The 8,562-nt window shown below is 39.0% G+C and overlaps 1 long non-coding RNA gene across 1 annotated transcript; it reads right to left on the reverse strand.

Moving 5' to 3' along the window:
- Positions 1 to 3,785: 3,785 nt before the first annotated feature.
- Positions 3,786 to 7,159, reverse strand: LOC120806591. The gene is made up of 3 exons (XR_005709716.1): positions 6,992 to 7,159; positions 4,465 to 4,570; positions 3,786 to 4,269 (listed from the first exon to the last, which is right to left on the reverse strand). It is a non-coding gene; the product is annotated as an uncharacterized LOC120806591 (long non-coding RNA).
- Positions 7,160 to 8,562: the final 1,403 nt, after the last annotated feature.

Consider the following 8,562-nt stretch of genomic DNA (forward strand, 5'->3'; position numbering starts at 1 on the left):
ACTATGGATCCAAGGCCTAATTGCATGGCTGTACAGCGAACTGAGTGTGAGTGTGTGTGTGTGTGTGTGTGTGAGAGGAGAGAGGGAGGGGGATGGATGAGGATGGCCAATCCAAGGTAGTAAAGCCAGTGCATGTGTGTATATATAGGGAGTGTGCATAATTCTCTCAAGTTCCATTCATATGTGATTGTTTTGCCATTAGAAAAATATGCTATGGTGGATGTTGGGGCTGTATGTTGATATTGTGGCTGCAGCTCTGGAAACATTCAGTGATGTTTTTTTTGACTATTAATACAATATTCACTCAAGACAGCTTAAGTGTCTTCAAGTCACGCAACTCAAACCTCTGTGTTAAGGTGACAGAAAAATATGATGCATCATGAGCATGATGTGCCATTGACATAGTAGAAGTTAGTTACCTTACAAAATAGGGTTATAAGTTGAGTCTTAAGTTATATTTTACATAAAGTTGTTATGTCCAACTATAGGTAAAAGTGGTCCTAATATCTTTATAGTAACAGACTGTGTGTGAAAGGCGTCACTGGTATTCTCACTTGAGAATTATCACCAAGCTTTACAGTTACCCCCATTTCTATGCCGTTTTATAGCGTCATTTAGCTCAGTGTTTAATGTTTTTTTGTTTTCCTACTCTCACAGCATCATTTTGACCAAAAAAAAGCCCTAAAAACCTACTGTACACTACTTGCCCATAATGCAAGGATGTTCGAGTGTTTTTTTTCTTGGGTGCAGACCTCTAAATGTATCGAGTATTTCAAGTTCTCCAGTTGTTCAGATGAGATATAACTGAGTATCAATGTGTTGAATATACTCATTGTATACATGTATTTAAAGAAATAGCCCTCAGCTAGTTCTTGGATGTTAGAGTGTTTTTTTCCCTCGGTATATACCGGATGCAAACTTCTAAATGTATCGAGTATTTTGAGAATTTTGTGTGTTGTGCACCTTTCAGGCCACAAGAGTGCAGGGCACACTAAAATGATATACCGGTATTGAGTGGAAATTAAACACTTTGCTTCATTATCCTCCCAAAATATTAAGCAGCAGACAGTAAACAAAGAATATCCTCCTGTTTTAAGTTGTATCATGACAGTAGCAGGAATAAAAAATAACAAGGAGACAATACGGGCTTGTAGAACTGAACGGTCTCAGTAGTGAGTGCACAAAGCTATGACAAGCCCCGAAGGGAAAATGTCAGTCAGTCACTACCTGCACTGCTTAAAGCTAAACTTTGTCACACAGTACTCAAGTGAGTTTTTAACATTATGTAATGTTGTAATTCTTTCATTTACTGTATATGGCTGGCAGTTAGTTTGGTAATATAGAAAGGCCAAGAAGGCTGGAGAGGGTGGAAGCTTTTGTCGGTATCCAGTATCAGACTGTGGGCGTATTTCCTGGAGACAGTACTTACCACTGCGATGGTATCAAACTCGCAAAAATACCAGTAGAAACTATTCAGTCTCTCATTTTTGGCCAGCACTACCTGCCTAGCATCAAACAACGGACAGACAAAATTAGTAGTTAGCTAACATAGTGGAGCATTTAGCAGCTAAAAAAGCCAAATATTTCCATCTGGGGTTTGTGGAAACCACAAATAGAGCTAAAAGGAGAGTGAATATTGTATCCACCAGGTGCCCAGAAGTCTGACTTGAAATGAACGCTAATGTTGCTTTATAATTCACTGGATGTACAAATAGGCCCTTGCTAACCCGTTTGCCGTATTCACTTAAAAGGTGATAATATGCGTTGTGTTCACAGCCTGATCCACTGACTACTGCTGGCCAAAAATTAATGAATGAACCTTTGCTGCCGGTACTTTCAATGGAAGCATATACAACCTTAAATAGCGTTACAAACCCTCTTGAGTACTGTGTGAAAAAGTTTGACTTTTTTTTTTTTGAAACAGAGTCTGTGCTGACTGACTGAATCATTTTTTGTAGCCATACAGTGCGCTTGCAGGTCAGACTGTTCAGTACTTACACTCTTGTGCTTGCCTCAAGTCAGCTGCTGTTGATACCAGCTTTCTTACCAACTTACTGCCCTCAACATTTTGCGAACTGCAAACCCATATGCCAAATAATGCTGAAGGGGCCACTTGGGAGCTTAGGAGCTCGCCAGATTCGTTCATGTGTCAGTCAAAGTAGACTCAGTGCTTGTAAGCCTGTTAGCCTGTAGATACTGTTCTTAGCTGCCTGAAGACTGTGGAGGAACTCACTGCACCAGATTGGTTGATAGTTACACAACTTTTAATGCCTGTTGTTGTTTTGCATTTCAATTTAAATATTTTTATCGACTCCAGGTCATTTCTTATTCCTGCTGTCAATACTTTTGTCCGTTTACTGAAAAAATGTACACATCGCAACAACACAATTATCACAGAAAGTTCTTGATTTCATAAGTTAGCAGCTCTATGTAAACTGCAGCTTCATATTTGGGCAGGATAATGAAGCTTACTGCTTTACGTCCACTTGATACCTGTATATAATTTTAGTCTGCTCTGCACTCTTGTGGCCTAAATGGTGCACATACCAAATACTGGCAAACTCGAAATACTTGAAATAAATATATATTTAGAGGTCTCCCAGCACTACCACTAACCCCAAGTGGCCAAAAAAATCACTTATTGAAGGCTTACGTTTTAAGTTATGCTTTACAGTAAGTTTTTACATCAAAGTATAAGTCAAGGTTTATAAGTCCTGTTAAGGTATTTAGAAAAATATGTAAGTACAATTTATTGTAAAGTAAGTTATGTCAACTTCAGTTATGTTTTAAGTTAAAGCGTATGTTAAGTTTTAAGCTTAGTTGTATGTATTTAGTTACTTTAGGTTTTAAGTTAACTTTTAACTTTTAAGTTAAGGTGTGAGATAAGTAAAATTATGTTTTATTTTTTGTTTTAAATTAACTTAAATTAATCTAGTATTAAGTTGAGTTGGGTAGAGAACTAAGTCAAGTTTTTTGTTACACAGAATTTGAAGTTAGGTTGAATTTCATGTTAGGATAAGTTCACAGTTCATAGTGTCATCATCACAAGAGATAGTTGTTATAAATCTTGGATGTTTGTCGGAACATGCTTGTTGCAGGATGGGAGATGCAAGAACATAACTAGGGACTAATCACTTTTTTTTTTCATCTTTCTGTATCATATATGTTGTGGTGGTGTAACATTGGCTGAAAGTGGCTGAAATTGCCTGAATGTAGCCTCTTTTAACTATTGTGACAGCTTTTGTTTCCTCTTAAGTCTGAAAACAGCACAGTATGTGATGAAAATTAATTGTCCCTCTTAAAACTTTTCTCACCCGTGTCCTCCAGAACTGTATTTATTCCTGGGACACTGTACCATTGCATTAAATAGCACCAAAGAGTAGGCTACTTTATAAATTATATTTTTAGGTTGTTGTATATATGACAAATATATTAAATTCAAAATAGTCAATTTAAAATATAATAGGTAACATCCCAGATACAGTACTCACTTACCTATATGATTTTTCTATCTTTATGTGAAACCAGTTCTGTGGTACTTCTAATAAATGTGAAATGTTTCTTACATGATGAAGTTGATCTTAAATATTGCAGATGATAGCACAGGTTAACTGTAAGAGATGAACTCCAGTAATGATTTTTTTTCTGCCCAAAGGGATGCAGTGAAAATGGACTGTTTGTCCAAAGCAAGGTGACCTTCAGCATCAGACAGAGTGGCACACATGGTAATGATGTCACGGGGATGTCATCTGTCAGGAAGGTAATTGTGTGGTGACGTTTTTATTAACTGCAGCTCATATCGAATATGGTTTGTTCTGGCCTTACCCCGTGTCTGTTAAACACAAGAAACAGAGAGATACTGCCAGGATTAAGAGGAAGACTGGCAGATGGACAGAGAGAAAGGCAACTGCAGATAGCGGTAGTCATAATAGATGGAAAGTGAAGGAGAAAATCATGTGGGAAAGGAAGACAGAAAAACAGAAAGAGTAAAGCTGTCCAGAGAGACAGGTACATATCAGGTGCAAAGAAAGACAGAAACTGTAACACAGGTAAGGACAGACTGAAACTATAGGAAAGATAGGTACAGATACACACACAGGCACAGAGAGGTACAAACAGTTAAGGACAGGCAGAGAAAGACAGAAACAGTAAGACAAACTGTAGAAGACAGACAGGTACAGCGAGACAGACAGTGTAAAAGATAAACAGGTAGCTTACAGAGCAAGGCAAAGAACAGTTAAGGACAGACATTGTACATAGAAAGACACACTGTACAAGACAGACAGGTACAGATATAGAGACAATATGAGACAGACAGGTAGAGAGGGGGACAAAAACAGTAAAAGACAGTTAAAATGACAGTAAGAGAAAATGACAGAAAATGCATCTCCCTGCTCACAGATCAACAGCAGGACGAGACACAAACTTATGATTTGCCCTCGCCATCGAGGCTCAATAACTCACCACACTGCCTGCCGTTCGCTGTCACTGCACAAAGACCCACATCGCTTTCGGGTTGAAATATGGCTGCCTGGGCTGTCCCAGAGGTCCTCTCCAAAACAACGTTAGGCTGGAAAAATTGCAGGAGGAGACGCAGGGTTAATAGAGTGATCCTCCTCTTTTAATTGAAAAAGTTAAACGAGGCGATGGGGCAAGGATGTTATTACAGGGAATGAGATGGGAGCTGAGAGATGAATGGTGGCCTCTGAGGCTGAGTTAATGAGGACACAGGGGATCATGTAGGATACTGGACATGAGGGTCAAACATTTCTGTGTGTATGTGTGTGTGAAAAACAGAGTTCGCAGGATAAAAGCTGAGTTTCTAGGTGTATGGTGAACAGACGTTTTGACCAATTTACATCTCTTGACAGAAGCTGATAAAGGTTAAGAACAATTTTCCGTGTATACTCTTCTTGCAGTCAATATACAAAAAAATCTATGTACATCATTGTTCTGTACCAACAGAAAATGATACAAGATGTGTACAAATGATAAATGAACGTCAGTCAAATTGTGACTTTGGAATGAAACCAATTAAAGAACATAAAAAAAAAGCAAAACTGAGCATCAGAGATGTTTCTTTAACTTGGAAGTCGTAGTTCGATAAAATACAAGTCCTCCAAATTAAATAACAAAATATGTTGTTTGCAACTGCCCTTTACAACAATACATAGAATCGCTTTCTGCTTTGACGCCTCTATTGGCAGCAAAATCTGTCTCATCAATGACTCATCATTTGTCACTGTTGCAAAATAAATCTGTTTTATGATGTGACACAGCTTTTTGAGGGTTTGGTTTGGTGGTTTGGACTAGGATTACAACTTTGTTAAGGTTACGGATCCGTCCTCATCATAATAACAATAACAACCATGTTAGGGTTAAGGTTAGGGAACTATTGTGGTCATGGTTACAACAAACCCATGCTGACTGTTGGTAGGAAATGGGTCGGCAACTGCGGTCCCCGGTTTAAAAGTATTACGTTTGGTTGACCCACCCATCCACCCTGACCTCTTCCCTACACGGACTTGAACTTGAACTATTTCTACAGCCGCTAGACTGCTTTGTCACTTGAACGTAAACACGTTCTTTTGGGGCCTTTGCCAAAATATGATTATGACTGAGTATTTTGTTTTTCTTAGGATTACAGCCTCATAAAATAGGAGTTTTAAACTGCATGGAAGTGGATAGTTTGCTCTGCTGTCTTGAAAAACACTCCATTACAATTTGTGGAAACTCCATCTGCTGATGCAGACCATGACATATGGTTGAAAGCTCCACAATAGTTTTTAAATTCAGTGAAAAATAATCAATTTTTGTGAAGAATTCACCACTGTTCACACTTCAGGAAAGACACTGATAAATCATCGTATACGTGGCAGACAGTAAACTTTGCACACTATATAGTAAACAGGGAATGATTTTGGACACATGAAGCCTAGAATGCAAGGAGAGCTTTAAAAGAAAATTCCAGTATTTTTGGCTGGACCGCAACAGTGTGCAGGCCTATAAATGCGCATGTCCATGACTGAGTGCGTGAGTTAGTGAGTGATGAAGTTACACCATTGGTCAGACCATGCCGTGTAACTGGGTGCTGAGGTTAAACCATTTGTTGGCCAGCTGAGTGTTGGAGTTTCCCCACTGGCCATTGCTTTTTCAAAATAAATTGTTGCTGTTGTCTTCAACTTATGTGTAGGGTGATTTTGTCAGTAATAATTCTGAATAGTAATTCAAACTGATTTTGTCAGTTTGTAATAATTCAAGGAATTATTCAGTAATATAAGGGAACAAATGAACTTCTTTTACAGCACATTACTAAACAGAGGATTTTCTTCCCTGTACAATTAGTATGCAAAACTCTAGTAGTGCTAGTATTACATGTAGTCCCCACAGATTTGTAAAAATATCCCTGTTATTCATCTGAGTGTGAATTCTTGAGCACCCATTCATGGTAAAAACAGATTTAATCACCTCAGTGCCACAAAATCAGACAAATCAAGCACTCCTTTTTCTGTTTAATATCTGAAACTGATCCAACTCTCCCCCTTTAGGCACCGTCAGCTCTCATAGCACCCATCCCCCCTCTACATGCCATCATTTATTAATGGTAAGAGGTCTGCATAAAGCATTAGCCGTGTTTGTGATAAACCATTAGTGATGTATTTCATTTCTCAGTAGGAAACGGAGGAGCGTTGGGGGCCGTTAATATCCGTTAATGTTAAGAGGCGGCGGAAGGGGAAGAGGTTCCTCCCTCTGAGGTGATTAGATCCATCCATTTAGTTAGAGGACGCGTGCACAGACACGAACAAATGCACGCACATGTATACTCACACATCTTTAAACCTTTGTAAATGTGCACATACCAAATATACAGATGTCTGAATATACTGCTAACGCTCACAGGGAGTCATAGATCATAGATATAAACAGGAGCATGACCATTCAAGGCTTTAAAAACAAGCAGTAAATTCTTAAAATTAATTCTAAAACTCACAGGTAACCAGTGAAGGGCAGCAAGGATTGGTGTGATGTTGTTGCTTCTCTTAGAGTGGCAGCAGAGTTTTGTATAAGTTGCAGTGTTGGGATGTGCTGATACCAGAGTTAAGGGTGTTGCAATAGTTGAATCTAGAGGAGATGAAAGCCGGTTTGACCTTTTCTAAATCTGCAGATGAAAGGAATGACCTCATTTTGGTCTAATATCTCAGTTCTCAAAACTTTAGTCACCTGACTGTCAAAAGACAACTCTGACTTGAAAATAACACCTAGGTTAGGCCTCTTTCTTTCTTTCGTTATTAGCTAAAGCACCCAGAATGGATGTGGAATAGTTAATGTTAGAGCTAAGTAAGTGCTAGTGGAAGCAGCACAGACAGGGAGGACCCAAGGCCAGATGCGCTGGCAGGCAGAGGCAGCAGATGACCTTTAATAGACAAAATGAAGTGGACCAGGCTTACAGATGGATTGATATGCAGGTAAGCAGGCAGACAGACAGACAGGTATAGACAACACTTTTCTATATGCAGGTAGCGGGCACTTAGGGAAATACAGGGGAGCTTAGGCAGACAATCTGACAAGGAGCAGGTGGTAATGACAGGTTTAAATACTGGCTGGGGTGATGAGAAAAATGGGAACAGGTGTGTAAGGTGGCTGGGAAGCTCAGGTGATTGAAAATGAAAAACAGGTGAGCAGATGGGTATGCGGACAGGAAGAAAGTCTGGGGACATTTGGTAGGCAGATGGAGAATGGGAGGTGTGGGGGAATGAAGGGAAGGACATGACCTGGGAGAAGTGAGCAGGAGATGAAGACAGGGGCTGAGGGGAACTGAGAATTAGAATGAGACAGTAGGAAATTACAGGACATCCAGCTCTTGGGTAATGATTAAGTCTCTGTAGTATCGCTGCTCAAGTACAATTCTGGCGTACTTGTACATATTTTATTATTTTTGGCAGGCAGAAAACCATCACATAATGGTATTAGATATTGCAAACACTTCTTTTAACAGGCTAAACACAACAAGAAACACTCCAGTAATAACCACATAACCTACCCAGACTGAATGACAGACTCATCTATGTTCATGATGAATACAAAATTTTACATAACTGCATAATCTACAATGACAATGACTAGACAGACTGACAGCAGCTCACCTTACGGGATGGTGAAATTAATCCATTTAACAACTCCTGTCTGGTAAATAGTTCATATTGTCCACCACACACTAGAGATCAGTCCACTTAAATGGTATTCAAATGCAGAAAAATCTGATCAGCCAAAGTCAAAAAGCTACAGATAGGCAACAGATCAGGCACAAAGTCCGTGAAGAAAGATGATCAGTCCTACTAGAAGCACCACCCACTGGTACAATATTCAGATATCTTAGATCCAACATTCTTTTCAATCTTTCTGATCCTTAGAATATTCAATATTGAATCCTTTCTTCAAAAGCAGACAAAGTCACAAATCTGCAAAGTAACTACATTTTTAGTTATTTTACAAATTAAGACTTTAACTTCCCCTAGACCAACTGGAACATTAATATCTTGCTAACATATTAATCCAATAACA

The sequence above is a fragment of the Xiphias gladius genome, chromosome 20 (assembly GCF_016859285.1).
Source record: "Xiphias gladius isolate SHS-SW01 ecotype Sanya breed wild chromosome 20, ASM1685928v1, whole genome shotgun sequence".
NCBI lineage: Eukaryota > Metazoa > Chordata > Actinopteri > Istiophoriformes > Xiphiidae > Xiphias > Xiphias gladius.